This window comes from Nomascus leucogenys, chromosome 6, assembly GCF_006542625.1.
Source record: "Nomascus leucogenys isolate Asia chromosome 6, Asia_NLE_v1, whole genome shotgun sequence".
In the NCBI taxonomy this organism is placed as follows: domain Eukaryota; kingdom Metazoa; phylum Chordata; class Mammalia; order Primates; family Hylobatidae; genus Nomascus; species Nomascus leucogenys.
Window position 1 is genome coordinate 112,308,433 of NC_044386.1, and position 21,621 is coordinate 112,330,053.

Genomic DNA, 21,621 nt, shown 5'->3' on the forward strand with positions numbered 1-21,621 from the left:
GAGCCAGCAAAGTCTGGATGAGAAACCCAGTTCCCATATGAGCTTTCAGGTGGATAGACTCAAGAAACTCAAGGCAATTTTTCTCCTCTCTCATACCCTTCTTAAGAATTATTATTATCCCAGCACTTTGGGAGGCCGAGGCAGGCGGATCACGAGGTCAGGAGATCGAGACCATCCTGGCTAACACGGTGAAACCCTGGGCGTGGTGGCGGGCGCCTGTAGTCCCAGCTACTCTGGAGGCTGAGGCAGGAGAATGGCGTGAACCCGGGAGGCGGAGCTTGCAGTGAGCCGAGATCATGCCACTGCACTCCAGCCTGGGAGACAGAGCGAGACTCCATCTCAAAAAAAAAAAAAAAATTATTGTATTTTGGTATTAGTATTTTCAACATACAGGGAGCTTTTCACTTGGTGCTATTGTCCAGCAGATGAAGGACGGTTTTACTTATATTTATTTGGAATGTCAAGATGGCGGCTTTGGCCACATCAAAAATGTTGAGTCAAAAATGAGTGACTCTTGCTTTGAAAGAAACTTTGTCACTCATATATATATATATTTTCTATCTGTATTCACATTCTAAGAAGTGTCGAAGCTTTGACTTAGTAGAAAATGATGATAGTTGTCAAGCTCCTTCAGAGAGTCTTGGGTAAAATTACTGATAAATCTGTTTCTGTTTCCCTGTAATTATGGTACCATCATCGGGGAGAAAAATCTCCTGAGGCTGCAGGGGATATACTATAGGACCTTCCCATAGTTGTAGTTGACTCCCTGTGGCTCTTTAATCCTGTAACACTTCGTTTTCCTTTCTTCCTCTCCACCAGAGTTCATGAGTAATTTTGCTATTTTCTGCCAATCTTTTTCCCTAAAATTTGTTGTTTGATTCCCCATCTCCACTGTCAAGGATTCCGGATAAATACTGTTTGTTTCATCTTGGAATTGGGACATTTTTCTTTCCTCCCTTAGTCCCTTAATTATAGCCTCTAACTCCTTCTTTGGAATAAACTTACCTAGACGAATTCATTGAGGAGCAATGCAAATGGCTATGCATTTTAGCCATCCCCAGTAGAAAGTGAAAATAACCACATCTGGCTATTGAGTTCAAGAGGGACAAATGTGGGCCTCAGGAGGGGTGAGTGTAGGAGAGGGTTAAAATGGAAGCATATCTGAATCCCCCTGGCTGGCAATTGCTCTGAATCCTTGTAGTCGAAAGAGCTACATAATATGGATTCAACAGCATGGGAAATTGAGAAATTTTCTAGAGAGAAAAAAAAAAGTGCCTTTAGCTTGGCAATTGTTAACAATTTACTTTGGTAGTTCTGATTATAATCATGAGTAAAAATTCATGAAATAAACAGCTCTTTCAAAACTTGGGAGTGAGGATGAGAATTTTTTTTGTTTCACTGAGTGACTGATATTAGACATTCAAATCACTCTTCTCCACATTCATTATGTGGGGTTTGAATAGATTCACATAATCCTAACCTGCTGTGTTCTTCACTTGCTAATCTATTCCAACACCGGTGGAATATTAATGATGATGAAGCCGTATACTTTCCATAACCTCTGTATTTGTGCTGTGACAAAATTAAGTACAGTCTGCATTTAATTACCCAGCACTGGACTTCAGCAAGAAAGAATTCAATTTTGTAAAATAACAAATTTTGGGGTAATTGCATGCATAATCAATGTATATTTTATCCATTCCATGGTAATCTTTAGGGCAGGTCATTATTTCGTCTCCTTATTTAAAGAGATGTTACACTTTTAAGGTCACTGTTCTGATCGCCTTAATTAACAGCAAGAAAAATAAATTAAGATTTTTTTTTTGGGGTGGGGTGGGGTTTGAGGTTGCCTTTTTGCATTTAGCATTGAGGTCATATAGTTTTGAGGCCAAAGCAGGGTTTTCCCCAGATATCTTTCTTGGCTCACTTCTCTAGATGAAGTTTGCATTCTGGTAAAAGGTGGTGCATTTTCTGTTTGTGAGAAAAATAATATTATAAAATGGTTTTATTATCCAGAGCTGAGACCAAAATGAGGGCTCGGATGACAAAGGACAACTTCTCTTTGACCCCAGAATATACCTCTACAATAATAAGGTTACCAGTAGCCATAGGGGAACCAGCTGGTTCCTCACAGGCATTTATCTGGTAGGGAAAATAAAGACAGAGAAATTTTGCCTTTGGCTCTGAGATACTGGTATAGTCTGATGTGGCTGATTTTTCCTCTAAATTACTAAGTGAGTTTTAGCTGTAGCCCTCCGGGTGCAATACTATAGCATTAACCCCAGAATCTTTTCTTTTATTCACTTTTCATCATTCTTCATTCCCTCCTTCTCTAACTGCTCTCAGAATAGAGTACACACACAGGATTCCTCTGAAGTCAGAGGAGGACCCTGAAGATAATGTCTTTTTAGTGTGTTTCATTCTGATTCTGAGTCTCTTGAGTAGACAAGACCACTCCCAGTGTTTGAGCTGAGGAATTTCGTAAGACACAAAGCCTGTGAATCCTGGGAAGAGGGACGAGGGGCAGTGAGAAGCGAACCAGGTAATTGGAAAAAGAGCTGGCTCTATGTTCGTCCCGATTGATTTCCTAGGCCTGCCATTTTGGGAAATGAGACCAGGAAAAGTACCTAGAAATTCCCAATTCTACCAAGTTAGGAAAATGAGAATTTTGGTATCTCCTTGCCTGTCCTTCTCATCTGCCTGCCCCCACTTCAGTCTATATAGCCTTGCTTTGATCTATACTATGTGTGTGATTTGCGGGAAATGTTTTGTTTGAATAAAGTGCTCTGCATCTAAAAAAAGCTTGAAAACACTGAAGAGGCCTAAAATGCATCATTTTACAGATGAGGAATCTGCAGTTCAGAAATGGTAGAGGACATTCTGGGAGTCACAGAGCTAAGAGGAACGTGAGCTGGGAGTGGACTTAGGCTCTCTTGGGTCCCACATTCAAGTGCCAGTTGCACACTTCCCCATCTCCAAATAGTCAACCTCAAGGTCATTGCAGGGGGCAGCCAAAACCAGCTATATTTACAATCAGAAGATAGGCAATTCACTTACTGTTTTTTACCTTTGCATAGAGTGCACAACGTGTCAAAAATAAACAGTAGATACCATAAGACTTGGTATTGTCAGCTATTGGCCAGTTGTTTAGTTTCAAGGTTTATTGATTTAAATTCCCATAAAATTAGATTCAGCCCCCACCCTTGTCCACCCCTACCCTCCTCTAACTGCTAACCCTGTTCAAGAAGGCAGTCTGTGTTCACAGCTGGCTACATTTTCCTCCTGTCCCCACCTTCCATGGTGTTAAGCAAGAAATGCAAAACACATGGATATTCATGAATAATTCAAGTCCCCTGGAGAAGGCCATTCGATCCGACCCAACACTAACCCTCCCCATCAATCTGCATTTATAAAACTAACCCTGGGAAAGTCAAGCTCCTTCAGACGTGCGAATAGCAGGCAGTTCTGATTTGCAAGCCTAAGAGGTCCTCAAATAAAAAAAAATCAATTCAAACCCAAAGTGACATTTCAGTTTTAATAAGTCAGCATTGTCTGGCCTGTATTATTTAATGGGCTATATTTATTAGGCCCTCTGAAGAGTTAAATCTCATGAACAGTGGGACAGAATGCTATCTATTATAATTTCAATTTTCATGATTGGAAACACAGAATTTATTATTCTGCTGAAAGGAGGCTCTAAAATGGTTTTCATTTCAGCTCATCCATCAGAAGGGAGTGTGCCTCCAAACATGTTACAGACCTCATTTCAGTCTCATGACCCATTTGTTTAAGCGTTTAGAACTGATACCCCAAAGCAACAAGACTGGGAGCCTTCTAACCAGCCCTGGTTTCCAGGTAGAAGGTGACACCCTCAGATATGCAAGGACTTAGCTTGTGTCAGAAGACAAGAAGCTAAAAGCCTCAGTGAAACACCAACTGTCTTAAGGAATCATTTTCTAGACTGGGAAGATTAGTATACAACAAGAAATACAGGTGTGAAAAGTTGTTTGTTTGAAAGCTGTGATTTGACATTTACCACCACACTAAATCTCTTGGGCATTACATTTAAGGGCACTGTAGTCACTGGAAAAACTCAAAATTCAAATTCAGCTTTGGGGTTCAACTTACGTCTGCCCACTTTACAGTTTTCTTTTTTCCCAAAAACCCTATTAGTTGATTGATTGGATTATGTAAACATATTATTTTATTTTATTTTATTTTTTTTGAGACAGAGTCTTACTCTGTCACCCAGGCTGGAGTGCAATGGTGCAATCTCGGCTCACTGGAACCTCTGTCTCCTCGGTTCAAGCAGTTCTCCTGCCTTAGCCTCCCAAGTAGCCGACATCGCAGGCATGCATCACCACTCCTAGCTAATTTTCTTTTGCATTTTTAATAGAGACAGGGTTTTGCCATGTTGGCCAGGGTGGTCTTGAACTCATGGCCTCAAGTGATCCACCCATCTTGGCCTCACAAAGTGCTGGGATTATAGGCATGAGTCACCATGCCCAGCCTAAACATATACTTTATTTAGACATAACAGAAACAGCTCCATTTCCTTCACTTATAAAGTGGCTATAAGAGAAGATGAAACTTCTGCATAGATTCTTGTAAAACCTGAGTTGGGACATCTAAAGACAAATGAGATCAGGGTTTGACAAACTATGGCCCACGGGTCAAATCCAGCCGCTCTCCTGATTTTGTCAGTAAAGCTTTATGTTGTATTATTGCTGACATATGAGGTGGGTTGCTGCCATTGGCCTGGTTTGCTGTTGGTATACCGGCAGCTTCTGGTACATTCCTTAATGTGACCAGCTTGTTAAAGAAACATCTTTTCTACCATGTGATTGTGGGAGAAACTATTTTAGAGCAGGCAGTATTTTCCTCAACTAGTACTCACTTTGGGAGAATGTCTTGCCTAAATTTAGATATTTTTTATTGCACTGAGAAAATATTTAAGAATATAAACAAAATCTTAGCTTAATTTCTGGGGGCTTAGGCTATTGAGTTATAACGACCTCTTCCTAGCTTTACTGTTATTTTCCAGCCCTTTTGTTGTGCTCACTCATGTATTGGAGAATTTGGCACCTGACTCAAAATCTTTCTTCCCTAGTCCCTGCCATGATAATTAACTGGGTAACTCCACATCGTGGTCTCTCATGTCTTTGACCTTCTGCATTGCACCTGTACCCCCATCATTGCCTTGGCCCTCATCATCCACAGCTGTCTCACCTCCGTGGGCAACATTCAATGAGTCCGTGCTTGGCCCACAGCTCCCTTTGTCCTGGGTATCTTCTTTTCTTTTTTTGGGGGGGCAGAGTTTCACTCTTTTTGCCCAGGCTGGAGTGCAGTGGGGCAATCTCGGCTCACCTCAGCCTCCGCCTCCTGGGTTCAAGTGATTCTCTTGCCTCAGCCTCCCCAAGTAGCTGGGATTACAGGTGGGTGCCATCACGCCCAGCTAATTTTGTATTTTTAGTAAAGACGAGATTTCTCCGCATTGGTCAGGCTGGTCTCGAATTCTCGACCTCAGGTGATCTGCCCGCCTTGGCCTCCCAAAGTGCTGGGATTACAGGCGTGAGCCACCGTGCCTGGCTGGTATCTTCTTCAACCTCCTACACTACAGCCATTCTTTAGCTTCATCAGGAATCCCAGTCCTTGCATAGCTCTATTTTCTCCCGACTATTGAACCTTTGTATTTCTCATTTATCCCTTATGAAGCTTATTTTTATTAATTTCTTCAACTTCTTTAACAAAAGACAATTTATTAAAATTTCTTTGGTCCTAAAGGCCCACCAAATTCCTATTTGTCAATAATGTTCATATTCTGCCTCTTTGATCAATTGCTTTTGGATTTTTGGCACACTTTAAAGTAGTAGGGCATGACAAAAGAAATGATTTTTGAAAATTTCTCATTTTAGAAATGTCCCTTGTAATTACTTTGCTCCATGCTTTATCTAAAGAAACCAGCTACATTTTGAGCATTCAAGATCTAACTAGTAATATTAAATCAAGCATTCAGGATCTAAATAGTAATATTAAATTTCCTACAAATTTTCTCAGGTAAAATCTGGCTGGTATAATTACTGTTTTGCTCAGAAATAATCACAGAAATGGAATTGCACTTTTGATGTTGAAAATCTGAATTAAAAAACCTAAGCCAAGAAGGAAAATAAATATAGTAGGATTCCTCCTAATCCCTTGAGTATGTTTATGCGTATTATTGGACTACTCTGCTCTCCATATAACAGCAATGTGTCATTTGACGTAACTATAGGGCATAACAATGAATATTTTTAAGAAATAAAATCAGACCATATCCCATGCCTCTTAAGTTGGTAAACAAACAAATCAAAAAATTTTATATGTATTTATATGTGTGTATACATTTACACACACCCACATATATTGTGTATACACACACTGTATATATAGATACTGTATATATACACACATTCTACATATACACTATATACACACACACAGATCATTATATATAAAATGTGTGCATATATAATATACATTTTATATGTGTGTGTGTATATATATCAGATGACACTATGTGTATGTGTGTATATATACATATTATATACACAAACAGAGAGAGGGAGGGAGAGGAGAGAGAGGGAGAGAGAGATTGGATCATTGGCTTTATACCCAAATGTATATGAATAGCAATTTTAATTTAGAACAATTAATCTTTTATGAATTGCTATTTATTTTTATAAAGACAGTAGTTTTATGTTTTTATTGATTAAAATAACGTCACAAACTAGCAAAAATGATTTCCTTTTATGTAATGATTTTTCCTTTTAATCTATTGTAAATAGTACAGAAACTGATTTAAAAGTTTTGACTTCATTCTCCATTTTTTTCCACCCATCTCCCGTTTCAACAAACTTTAGACCTAAGGGAGAATTTAAGAGTAGTTTAATAAGAACCTTTCTGTGTTTACATTTGAAATGTTTTGTGTTGAAAAACTTGATATTAATTTTAGCAATAAAAGGTTAGATAATTCAGATTAACCATCTTACTGAGGGCAAGCAGAAAAGCTATATAATGCTTTAAAAAAAGTTTATTGGAAGGAATTGATAAACACTGACAAACATTGGCAGTGAGGGCCAGGACTTGGAGAAAGATGGAAGCCCAGAGAACTGAGTCTAGTATTTGGGACCTCTTTCAGAGCTACAGCTAGGAGGTTCCTTTCTGGGGACAGTGGGTGGTGTGAAAGGATTTAATAAGATCAATAACTGAGCTTAGCACATTTGCTAAATGAAAGGCCAATATAGAAATTGCATTTCTATATTATAACAACAGAAAATGCAAAAATTTAAAAGACGCATTCTACATGTATCAAAAGATTATCTACCTTGGAGTAAATTGAACATACAGCTAACACCACTACACAGAAAACTATAAAACATTTCTGACAGAAATTAAAGAGTGATGAACTTGCCAGGAAGTTCCAGGTTCTAATAGTCCCTAAACGAATTCTGGATAGTTGATCCTAGATCAATGCATTCCCACTCAAAATTTTATCAGATTTTATTTGGTTTTACTTTTCGTTGGCACTTGATAGACAGTTCTTGCAAAGGGCTATGAATAGTCAAAGCTTAAAGGATAAAAACAAGTAGGGGGATTTGCTCTACCACTTCTCAAAGGTCATTATAATTATATAGTAAATGAAACATTGAGATATCGATGCAATAATAGGAGGATAGACAAGGCAGCCAATGGTATATAAAAGAAATCCCAGGGCTAGACCCGTAAGTATATGGACAAATGATTCATAATAAAGGTATCACTTTAGAACAGTGGAGAAAGGATCTTTTCAATAAATGCTGTCAAAGTAATTGGATGTTTATAAGAAAGAAATGAAAATTTGTCTCTATCTTAGGACATATACAAAAATTAATTTCAGGTGGACCATAGGCATCCAAATGGCCAGCAAATACATAAAAAGTTTCTCAGCCTCATTAGTTTTCAGGAAAATGCATAAAGTATAGGATGTCACTACACAGCTGCCAGAATGGTGAACATGCAAAAGATAGGTAACACCATGCATTGGGCATGTGGAGCAAGGAGAACTTTCCATCACCCATTGTCAGTAGGAGTTAAGTTGGTACAACCATTTTTGAAACTGTTTTGGCAGTCCTTATTAACGTTAAGATATGTAAATCCTATGACCTAGCAATTTTACTTTTAGATATGAACATAAATACATACCAAGGTACACAAGAGAAACATACAAGACTGCTTATTGAAACATTATTATAAAAGCCCAATGTGCAAATAACTCCAATATTTATCAACAGTAGAGAGGTACATTTGGTTTATTTATGCATATGGTATATATACATACAGTGTAACACTAGAGAGAAATGAAAATGAACAAAATACAGCATCATGCAACATGAGTAAATATCACAAACACATTTTTTATTAAAGAGTTCAGGTATAAAAGAATATATACTATATGAGCCCATTTACATGAAGTTCACAAAAATAGGGAATGGCATGCTTTGGGCAGTAAACTAGAAAGTTGGTAGTAAGTGTTACTTAAAAAAAATATATATTGGTTACTTTTGGAGGGCAGGGAGGGGCTATTTATTGGGATTAAGTGTATGGAGGCTTCAAGAATGTGGGTAATGTTCCATTTATTTCCTAATCTGTGTGGTGGTTTTAGAAATTACAGACCTGAACATTTTTGGGGTACTTTTCTGTATGTGTTGTTTCACCAGAGTAAAGGTGTAAGAAATAAACAAAGAAACTGGTATTTTGTCATTGTTGTTTCCACACAGGCAGACAAATGCCCTGCCCAAGATAGATCACTTCATTTTTCAAGTAATAGTAACTTCTTGTTTGAATTAAATCTTTGAACAAATAATTGCTAAAAAAAAAACTCTCTGAAAATGGAAGAACTGATTTCTGTGTTTCTACATTAGACTTATAATTTTATTAGATATCGAATGGAATTTTAATCTGCTATGGGGAACCCACCAGAAAAATATATTTTCACTGAGAATATAGACCAAGCTCTCCATTTGCTGATTCTCAAGTTTACCTATGATCACATTTTTCATTGAAAAAATTTCTTCATAAACACTGGTGAAACCTAGAGCTTGGTAGATATTATTAACAGCAGTGTGAGGTTCACATCGGGGATCAGTATTTTGTATTCAGAAAACCAATTATTTTTCTCCTCCCTTTTAGATGAAAGTATAACATTTTTCTCTCCTTCAGTTTCTCTTGTGCCTGTGTTTTGGCAGAGTTTAAAGTACACCCTTCATGTTAACTTGCGTTCTCTGAGCACTGAGTGACAAGGAAAGATAAGCTATGGCAGTGGTTGACAATGAGATAATAAACTTGTCTAGGATCTCTGAGTCAGTAACTGAGCTATAGATGGAACTCAGCCTTGTGACCTGTAACTAACTTCAGCCATTTACAAATTTTACCCCAAGATTCATAGTCTGTAAAAGAGTGTAGGCTGTCTGTTTGGAAGTGTATGAATGGGCTTTGGAGTCATATCAACGTCTTCACTGTTTGGACTTAGGTGCAACATTCATGTTTTCTGAAGTGTGATGACTATGTTCATACAATCTACACAATTCCATCCACCTCGCAGAGTTTTCATGCAGGTGTTTGGCATGTAGTAAGGTAACTCAATAAATGAAAAAGTGTTATCCACATTAATATGTTCAAACCATTAATTTTATTGTCAAGGGACCAACACCCATGGAGGAGAGGAAACTTGTTCAAGACCACATAACATAATTGGAATAAAACCTAGGTCTTCTGTCCCCCAGCTGGTTGTTCTTTCCACCAACTTTCCAGATCGTAATCAGTCCTGGTCCAACAACTTAAAATCGAGAAAAAGAAAGAAAGAAAAGCAGCTACGTTGCCGCCCACTTTTCTAAAATTTCCAGGCTAATTTTATAGATTTAATTGGATTGGCATGGACAAGATTTGTCTTAATAAGAGAACGAATTCATTAGGTTGTAAAGTACAACCTCAAGCAGGAGACAGCACGTGACAAATTACAGAAATAACAAGGCTCCGAATGGCCGAGCACGTGCACCTGCAGCAGTCCCACCTGGGGCTGTAATTTCATTACCCTCATAAACCAAGGCAAGGTCAGGCTTAGTCAGACTTCGATTAAGAGGCCCCCAAGGAGATCCCAGGTGCAAAAGGAACTAGCATCGATGCAATGAGAGATATGTGAGAACTTCTTTTTCCTGTCCTGAAGTGGACCTTGTTGGGGCAGCTAAATGATGAGGTTAGAGAACCAGGTGCAAGGAGCTGTCACATGGAGCAGTGAGCCAAAGCCAGAAAACTTGGCTTAGATTTGTCTTCAGCCTTTGTTAGGAGTGGGAGTCGGGGAAGGTTTTCATAAACCACATGCGAACCTAACCTTACAAGTTTGTTCAGGTGCAGCTGTTCCTCTTAGGGGGCAGGAAGAATAAATCTGTTCCTTTGTTTGCTGGTAAGTGGCCTGTCTTCTGTGAGCTGGTGCCAGTTGGACGAGAATGAAGCCAGCGTTCTTGAGCCTTGGGAATGGCACAGTTGACCTGGCCACATTTCAGGTCTCCCAATTAGATCTGCTTTCCTAAGTGGCTCCTGCAGTTTCAAATTTTCCTTCTCAGAGTTGACCATGCAAAGCAATCCCTGGTTGTGGAATACCTTTTCCAACACCACTTGGCAAGATGCCTTGGACTAGATTTGAAGCAGAGGTGGCATAAAATAGTTGGTGCCATGCCTTCCAAATGTATTCGGTGTAAGGTGTTCTTAGGGTTTCTTGAGAGACAGTCTGATTAATGCAGCCATGGCTGATTTAGTGGATAAATGTCCTGTGGCTTCTAGGCTATACACATATCCTAGAAAAACCTGAGTTTTCCACGATGTTCAGAAATTACAGTGGACATTTAGTGGGAACGAACAGGAGGTAGTTCTTGGCTGAGAACAGAATTCAAATGCTGAGTCTGAATAAGCCATTATCTTATTGTGCCACATTAATCATTCACATAGCCCCCAGTACCTTAGATCTAGAATATTTTAAGCAGTTTTATTCATCCCCTATTATGGGTAAGTTGTAAACTAAGGCTGGAATATGGCTTGACAATAGCTTGATAGAGGAACACTAATGGAGGAGGTGATCCCCCTGGAGATTCCTGGGATGGAAGGGAGTGAGGTCACATCAAGGGGTGGGGGTGGGGGCGGGGGGTTACTGGGAATAACTACAGACTTGAAAATTCAGAAAATTTGTAAAATTTCTATGTAAAAAGCTTCAAAGGCCAAAACTGGGAACACCACCTTTGTGTCTTCAAGTAGAAAAACCAAGTTTATGACAGAGAGTGAGAGGGAGATCTAAGCGAGTCAGAAACTATGTAGATACTGCAGTGAGGCAGGAAAGATAGGACAGACATGCACCAGAATCCTAAGATGTTTGCCTTTGTTGGAGCTGGAGTTCTTGTTCCTTTATCTTACTCCGTTTCATTTGACTTTTTATTTTTGCTTGTGGTTGGTTCCACGGTGCATGGATATGCCCACTTTGAATTCTTTATTAACTTCCCTGTGATCTGTTTGGATTTTGTTGTTTTTGTTACAATTACCCAGACAAATGATCCCAAAGCATACCTTGAGTCTCAGTTACTGATTGATTTGGCAAGGTCCAAAGCCTATTTTTTAGACCTCAATTATCTAGCTGATTTATGTCCACAAATGCAAGTGCTGATTTTCACCAGTGCAGAATATTATAAAAGCAATATAAAATATGATTTTATAAAGGGGGTAACTGTGCCAGATACCTTTCTGGTCCGTGGCTTGACAACATTTAACCCTGAATAAACTCTAACGATGACAATTATATCTGCACTGATGTGACTTAATGGGGGAAGTGATTGGTTGAGCTTTCTTCAGATGAATGAATATTCTCTAAGCACCTAGCAAGCAAATGTCAGACTCTGCTTGTTAAATGATTGCCCCCTTCCCCAAATAAAAGTCTAATGAAGAAAGCTAGTGACCTGTAATCCCAGTGACTCAGGAGGCCTAGGTGGGAGGATTGCTTGAACTCAGGAGTTCCAGGCTGCAGTGAGGCATCATTTTGCCATTGCACTCCTCCTTCCTTCCCTTTTCCTTCCCCTTCCTCCTCTTCTCCTTCTTCTTGTTCCTTGTCCTCCTCCTCTTCCTTCTTGTCTTCCTCCTCGTCCTCCTTCTCCTCCATCTCTCTCTCTGTGTCTCTCATAGCAAACTGGTATTAATTTAGCCATCAGTTCAAGAGGGAGAGTATTTACTGATGTCAAGAGGAACTTGAAGAATACATGTCTGTAGAAACTTCCTGTCACCTGGCCAATTTGAGGTACTGTGACAACTAGAAAATAGAATAGCAGTTGGGAGTCTATCACAGATCAGCTGCACCCTGGGTTATACTCCTGAGCCCATAGCAAACATTATGTAAGTATCTAGGAGAGTTCTTGGAGAAAGATGTGAGACTTGTTTAAAAAAACAAACAAACAAACAAAAACAGTCACTGTTGGAAAGCCATCCATGGGAGAAGGAGGGCTTCGAAGCAGATTGATTGCTATGACTGGGGTGATCTGAGGGGGGAAAACTGGGTCTTGACCAGCTGGATCTGGGCCACGGAAGATGCTGGGGGGCTAGAGGGGAATCTTGGTCTCCTGAGTACTTAGGTGGTCGGAGCAAGGTTAGAGCTTGTTGAGATCTTGAGGTGGTGCTACCAGGTTGCCGGCAGTGTGGGAGTTGCCATTTGCTTAGTGGGAGGAACTTGGATGTGTCAACCTTATTTAAAGCTTTGAAGTAAGAGCGGTCTCTATTGCAGCTGAGTGATAATGTACAAGGATTTTATTTTCTGGGTCTTTTTTTTTTCTCATTTATAAAAGGAGAAAACTAATACCTGCCCCATAGGATTGTATGAGACTTAGGTAAATTGACCAATGTAAAATCGTTGGGCTCAGCATCTGTCACTATCTGATAACCAGAATTAGTTTTCATAGGTAGGACATATTTACCAGTCTTTCATTTACACACTTATGTCCTGAAATATGCTATACTTTATTACATCTTTGCAGATAGATACAGGAAAAATTTGCATTTTTGAGTCTTCAAGATTTCATAAGTAAACATATTTTCTTTTTAGTTTAATAATTTGATAAAATGATGCTAGGCAAATAATTTTCATGTCCTGCTTTTTCTCCATACCTATAAAGATACCAAGAACATTTCTTATAGGAGCAAACAGATCTTCAGAGTATAACTTTTAATGACAGAATAAGTATTTCTTTGAACTAACACTCTAGAGTTTATTCAAAATATTAAGTTACTTCTGATTCAAGAAGGTAATCAAGGTTCTAATCATTCATATGAAATTAATTATAACTAGTAAAAAATCCCTGTAAGCACCTAGACAAAACCATCCATTCAATGTATGGCCTTAAACTCATCACTTCACAGAAATAAAAACCAGAAGTCACGAATTAGCATTGTGTTAGTGAAGGCACATTTTATTACGAGTGCCTGTGTATGTATTTGCATATATGTGTGCGTGTAAAAAAGAAGAAAAGGCAAAGCTGTGATTTGAGTGTCCTATCATTGGCAAGAGGTCAGGCCTGGCAGCTCCAAATTCCAGGTCTGCTTTGATATTTTAATTGTACATCAGGGACCCTTTAAGGGAGCCAGAAAAAGCCAAGTCATTCAAAATGTAGCCTGGGGTGAGGTGTCAGACTGCTGGGGTTTCTATTCTGGATTCAGCACTATCAAGCCTCGTTTGTACTTTTCTTAAGTTACTAACTTTTTTATGTCTTAGTTTCCTTCCCTATAAAATGGACATAATAGTAATACTTATCTGTAGGAATACTGTGAAGATTAAATAAGGTAACATATGTAAAGTGCTTAGTGCTTGGTGTGTGCTAATTTTGAAGTAAATGTTGGCAATTATTATTAAGATTCTGATGCAAAGTGTGGAAACTCAGCCCATGAAAACACAAATATTTATTTACAATGAATTTTGCATACAACATGCCCATGCAGTACATGTGAGAATACTGGCAGTACGTGTGTCTCCTGTCTTTTCAGGAGACAGGATGAAAAAAAAAACTGCAAGAAAATGTCAGGATGAGGCTGCAGCTGCCATGAGCCAGGGAAGCAGAGAGGCAGGGGTTGAAAAGCAACTGTAAAGTGAATTTTGATTATGTTGGTGCTTTTTCTGTGGATCAATGACTTTCAAGAGAAAAAAAAAATCTTCTATGTCTTTTTGCTATATATAGCATCAAACACAATGTGAATTTTCTATGAGAGACCGGCACTGGAAAACTCTAAGAGAAAGTAACAGTGGTACTTCATGTTCATTTATCACACAATGTTACAGAATGGTTTTGTTAAAAAATACCAGTTTTTTCATCATAATATCAATTCACTCACACTTAAAGGTTTTTAAAATTTTTTAAAATCTTATCAAATTCTAATACTTCTTTCATTGCTAATAGCATAGCCAAATTCCAAAGAAGAAATAAGTTGACATAAAAATTATAGGAATAACTATTGCCTCTAAGAAAGCTATGGTGTTTACTTCATTACACATGTGTCCTCGAGAGAGATTTGCTTCTCCTAATTATATTGATATATAAATTCTCAAAATAGTTCCTCTTCTATTAAAGCATAGGGAAGATATCCTTTAGTTCTCACTTTAATTAGAAGGCAAACGACTCTGGGTTGTGTTGAGACCTGCAGTTGCCTCTTCTGACCCTGAGGAGGTGTAAACCCCTCATTGCAACTGAATTAAGCTGCAAAGACACTACTGAGCGCTATGCTGGTCTCGACGTGAAACGGACTTAATAGCTGTGTTCAGGCTGCTCACAATCTGGTTGAAAACCACGGAGGAGGAGTGTTTACCTAAACCGGGTGCTAACATTTTCAGGAAAAGGTGTTTGTAGCTGAACAGTGAGTACACCCTAGGGGAATGGCTGCCACTTTAAAACATAGTAGGGGATGCTTTCATGGAGAGAAAGAAGAAATACAAAACCTGATTGAGCCAAAGGGAAATATAATTGGAAGTGCAAGGCTGTCTTGTGGCAGACAGTTTAGTCAGGTGTGTCAATTTCTGCCTCTCTCTGGGCTATCTTTGCTTTTTTCTGGGTCTCTTATCTATTATTCTTTTGGCACAGCACAACATCTTCAACTTTCTTCTCTGCATAATAATCCATCCACTTTTTGGTGTGTGTGTGTAAGAATGTGGCTACTTCAGGCCTCCCAGCAGGTTTCCTTAGTTCAGGTAGCAACAGGTACAGGCTAACATCAATCTCAATTCTAGATAGCTGGAAGAGAGGACTCAGTCACCTTAATCAGTGCCTCATGGTCAACTTCTGCTCCAGTCCACTGACTAGTGAAAGACAGGATATAGGGTCCATCCTGAGGGTAGGGAATGGGGAGCTACCTAAAGAGGTATTTCCTGAAGAAACAACTGTCTGCACAAATGATGAGGTGGAGATTTGTTCCTTCCCTGATTCCTTAGGGAAACATCTTCCAATTCCAAATACTGTAACATTAACCTTATTTTTGAAACTGAACTGGTTTAAAGTTTTCTTGAGAAATTTAACCAGGGAGATTTTCCTCAGTTCCTGGGAAGCTTTTTAATTTTATCTCTCTTTTCTCTCCTTCTCCCTTTCCCTCTCCTCCTCCTCTTCTCTTCTTCCTTCTTTTTTTTTTTCTTCCTCCTCCTTACGATGTGTGAGTGAGAAGATGCTGTTAAGAACAGCATAAGCTGGTCAACGGTGAAAACAGATCACAGTTACGAAAGAGATCATCCTTATGTTAAAAGCAAACATCTGCAAGAGGGAAGAGAGGTTAGAAAGTTCAGGGCAAGTTATTGATTTCAGTATCACTTTTTTTTGCCAAAGCTCAAAACTGAGAATGTGTTGGCTCCAGAAACAGTTACAGGTTAGATGTTACACTAAGAAGGCTGTGTGGTGGTGGGGGGCTGGAAGACCCTGAATACATACAGTAAGTAGTGCAGTGAGCTCCATGCCTACCACAAATGCTCCTGGCCTCTCCAGAAGTTGGGTTTTGGAGGCAGTGTCTTGAAAGAAGGGCATAAACAGAAGTTTATATAATTAAAAAATTTACTTGATGATAAAGATAAGGATAATATAGAAAGATATCTGTATTGCTACTGAGTGTCTCTGTTATCTTAAAGATAGATCTTTTTAGAGATCCCTGCATGCAGTCAACTAACATATGCTTTCAATACCTAGATTAGTCACTGTGAAAAATGCCTGCCTATAGGACCATCCCTTGGCTTTGCTGGTCTGTTTCATTCCAGAGTGTCCTCTAATCACCTCCATAACACCTACTCCATCCCAGGCTCTCCAACTCTCTGATGGGTCTATTTTTCTATGTTTTCTTTGGCTCAAAGACTAGCTTTCCTCAGCTCTGCTGGCTACCAGAGAGAGGCAGAGAGTCTCCTTCTGTGACTCACCTTTTCACTGGGGATCGTAGCAACCCAGGCCAAGGGAGAGCACTTTGTGTCTCCCAATCCCTGGGGAGATGTCAAAGACACTGTGAAGGAAAGATACCAGGAAAGGCTGCAGACGTTTATCCAGATGCAGAACCAAGAGCAGGATTCCATTTTTAGTGGGGGTACATATAAAGTTGGCCATTGTTCAGTGACCTGGCAGTGTGGCTGCACAGGCATTTTAGTCTTGGGCCAGAGATTGGAGCACTCATTCTGGAGTCAGGTAGAGACCTTCACAGTCAGAACTGTGGAAAGCATCTCAGCAGTAAGTGCTAGAATTGTGCTCTTCCCCTATTGCAGGCCTAGGGCAGGAGGAGAACTGCTGCAGCTGCAGTTTATTCTGGGCAGTGAGACTTGCAGCCAAGGTCAGCTTGGTGAACTGGAACTGGTTTGCAGGTGCCATTGTAGAGTGCCTCATCCTGCTCCTCTGAGATTGTGGTGTAGTGGGACCCTCTCTGCTCCATACCCAGGCAGATCTCCAGGCATTTAGAGAACCCATTCACCAGATTCAGCAGCCTGAGCTGCTCAACCCTTCCTGGGCATAGATTCTGGTGCAGTGGGGCTTTCTCCACACCATGCTCAGACTGATCTCCAGGAATTTAGAGCACCTGCTTTTTTTGGTTCAGCAGCCTGAGTTACCTCACTCTTCCTGTACAGAGATCTTGGTGCAGGGGGATCTCTCATCTTCACACCCAGGCAGATCTCTGGGCATCTGGAGCACTCACTCTCCTGGATTAGTAGTTTAGGCTGCTCCATCCTTATGGAGAGAACTTGGGGCTGGGGAGGTTTCCCAGCTTCATGCCTAGGCACACTTCTGGGAGCTTAGTGGCCATCTACTGGATTTTCACTTTGTATAGGTGCTTGCAACTGCCACTGAGGGAGCTGTAAGTGGGCCTGCCTGGTCCAGCCCTGCCCATGATGTCCCCCTCACCCCTGGGGCTGAGTGTGGAGCACAGACTACTGTGCATTCCATGAATCAGCCCAGAGTTAGGATCCAGCTGCAGCCAATATGGCTAGGTATATACTTGATCCTTGTTTACTGGCAATTTCTTTTCATTTTAAAAAGAAATCAATCAGAGCTTCTAGAATTGACAAACTGACTTAAAGAATTTCAAAATACAATTGGAAATTTTATCAATAGACCAGACCAAGCAGAAGGAAAAATTTCAGAGCTTGAAGACTGACCTTTTGAACTAACCCAGTCAGACAAAAATAAAGAAAAAGGAATTTTAAAAAATGAACAGTCTTCAAGAAATATAGAATTATGCAAAGTGAAAAAACCTATAAAGGATTGATGCTCCTGAGAAAGAGAAAAAGCAAACAATCTTGAAAACATATTTAAGAGAATAATTTAAGAAAACTTCCCTAATTTTGCTAGAGAGGTAGAGGTCAGATACAGGAAATCCAGGGAACACTTGTGAGATGCTATAGAAAATGAACATCACCAAGACATATAGTCACCAGAATGTCCAAGGTCAGTGCTAAAAACAATCTTAATAGCAGCTAGAGAAAAAGGTGAGATCACATGCAAAGGGAACCCTATCAGGCTAACAGTAGATTACGCAGGAGAAACCTTAAAAGCAAAGAGAGACTGGGGGCCTACTTTCAGCATTCTTAAGTAATTTCTTAAAAAATTCAAACTAAGAATTTTTATCGCAAATTAATCACTTATGAACCAAACTAAGCTTCATAAGTGAAGGGAAATAAGATCTTTTCCGGACAAGCAAGCACTAAGGGAATTTATTATCCCTAGACCGGTCTTATAAGAGATGCTCAGGGGAGTCCCAAACATGGAAACAGAAGAGAAATATCTGCTACCACAAAAAAACACCTAAGTATATAGCCCACAGACCTTTTAAAGCAACCACACAATAGAAACCACAAAGCCACCAGCTGACAACTTCATGAAAGAATCAACACCTCCCATGTCAATATAAGCCTTGAAGGCACAGAGTTGCAAGTTGGAGGAAAAAAAAAAGACCCATCTATTTGCTGTCTTCGAGAGACCCACCTCCCATGTAACAACACTCATGGGTTCAAAGTAAAATGTTGGAGAAAGATCTACCACATAAATGGAAAGCAAAAAAGAGCAGGGGTTGTTATTTTTATATCAGATAAGATCAACTTGTTCCTGAGTGACTTTTGGGTAAGCAATGAAATTAAGGCAGAAATAAAAAATTCTTTGAAATAAATAAAAACAGAGATACAACATGCTAAAATATCTAGGATGCAGAAAAAGCAGTGGTAAGAGGAAAGTTATAGCATTGAATGCCTACTTCAAAGAGATAGAAAGATATCAAATTAATGATTTAACATCACACTTAGAGGAACTAGAAAAACAAGAACAAACCAACTCCAAAGCTAGCAGAAGAAAAGACGTAACTAAAACCTGAGTTAGGAACAGAACAAAATTGAGAACCAAAAATCCAGGCAAAGAATAAACAAAAGCAAAAGTTGGTTCTTTATCAGGCTAAACAAGATCTGTAGACCACTACCTAGATTAACAAAGGATAAAGGAGAGAAGATCCAAATAAGCACAATCAGAAATGACAAAGTTGATGTTACAATCAATTTCATGGAAATACAAAAAATCCTCAGAGACTATTATAAACACCTCTATGCATACTAACTAGAAAATCTAGAGGAAATGGATAAATTCCTGGAAACACAATGTCTTAAGGTTGAATTAGGAAGATGTCAAAACCCTGAAGAGACCAAAATCAAGTTCTTGGACCAATACTGGTCCAAGACTGTGCTTGGTATGATTTTAGTTGTTGTAGATTTATTGAGACTAGCTTTATGGCTGAGAATGTGGTTGATCTTGGAGTATGTTCCGTCAGTCCAGTAAATTGTGAATCAGTAATAAAAAAAATCTACCACCATAAAAAGCCCTGGACCAGATATATTCACAGCTGAATTCTACCAGATGTACAAAGAAAAGTTGGTACCAATTCTGTTCAAAGTGTTCCAAAAAATTGGGAAGGAGTTAATCCTCCTAGAACTCATTCTATGAAGCCAATATAACACTGATATCAAAACCTGGCAAAGACATAACAACAACAAAAACTATAGGCCAATATCCCTAATGAACATAGACACAAAAGTCCTCGACAAAATACCAGCAAACAGAATCCAGCAGCACATCAAAAAGTTAATTTGCCACAATCAGGTTGACTTCATTCCTGGGATGCAGGATTGGTTCAACCTATACAAATTTATAAGTGTGATTCAACACATAAAACAATTAAAAATAAAAAAATCGTATGATCATCTCAATGGATGCAGAAAAAGCTTTTGATAGAATCCAAACATTCCTTCATGATAAAAACCCTCAAGAAACTAGGCATTGAAGGAACATAACTCAAAATAATAACACCCATCTGTTGCAAACCCACAGACAATACCATACTGAATGGGCAAAAACTGGAAGCATTCCCCATGAGAACTGGAATAAGACAAGCATGCCTACTCACACAATTCCTATTCAACATAATCCTGGAAGTGCTAGCCAGAGCAATTGGGCAAGAAAAAGAAACAAAACACATCCAAATAGGAAAAGAAGTCAAACTATTTATCTTCATTGATGATGTTATTCTATGCCTAGAAAACCCCAAAGATTCCACCAAAAGCCTTCTGGAACATATAAATGGCCTCAGTAACGTTCACAATACAAAACCAATGAACAAAAATCAGTAGCATTTCTATACGCCAATAACTTTCAAGCTGAGAGACAAAAAACTCAATCCCACTTACAATAGCCAAAAAAATAATAAAATACTAGGAATACATCTAACCAAAGAGGTAAAAGATCTCTATAAGGAGAACTACAAAATGCTGCTAAAAGGAATTATAGATGATACAAACAAATGGAAAAATATTTCATGCTCATGGAGTGAAAGAATTAATATCATTAAAATGGCCATACTGCCCAAAGCAATCTACAAACAATGCTATTCCTATGAAGCTACCAATGTTATTTTTCAGAGAACTAGAAAAACTATTTGAAAATTTCACAGAACCAAAAAAGAGCCTGAATAGTCAAAGTAATCCTAAGCAAAAAGAAAAAAGCCAGAGGCATCACATTATCTGACCTTAAACTATACTATAAGGTTACAATAATCAAAACAGCATGGTACTGGTACAAAAACAGACACATAGACCTGTGGAATGGAAAAGAGAACCCAGAAATAAAGCCAAATACTTATTACAATCTGACTTTTGACAAAGTCAACAAAAATAAACAATGGGAAAAGGACTACCTAGTCAATAAGTGGTGCTGGGATAGCTGGCCAGCCATATGCAGATGAATAAAACTGGAACTCTGCCTTTTACCATATACAAAAATTAACTCAAGATGGATTAAAGATTTAAATGTAAGACCTCGAGCTATAAGAATCTAGGAGAAAACCTAGGAACACCATTTTGGACATCGTCCTAGGAAAGAATTTATGACTAAGTCCTCAAAAGCAATTACAACAAAAACAAAAATTGATGAGTTGGACCTAATTAAACCAATGAGCTTCTGCACAGCAAAATAAGCTATCAACAGAGTAAACAGGACAATCTACAGAATGGGAGAAAATATTCACAAGCTACACATCTGACAAAGCTCTAGTGTCCAGAATATATAAGGAACTTAAACAAATAATCAAGCAAACCCCAAATGATTCCACTAAAAAACGGGCAAAAGATGTGAACAGATACTCCTCAAAAGATGAAGAGAAGACATATAATCGGCCAACAAACATATGAAACAATGCTCCACATCACTAATCATCAAAGAAATGCAAATCAAAACCACCATGAGATACCATTTCACACCAGTCAGAATGGCTATCATTAAAAATTCAAAAAAAACAACAGATACTAGTGAGTCTGCAGAGAAAAGGGAACACTTATACACTGTTGGTGGGAATGTAAATTAATTCAGCTGCTGTGCAATTTGGGGATTTCTCAAGGAACTAAAAACAGAACTGCCATTCAACCCGGCAATCCCATTACTGGGTATATATTCAAAAGAAAACAAATCATTCTACCAAAAAGACACCTGCATTCATATGTTCATCACAGCGCTATTTTCAATAGCAAAGACATGGACTCAATCT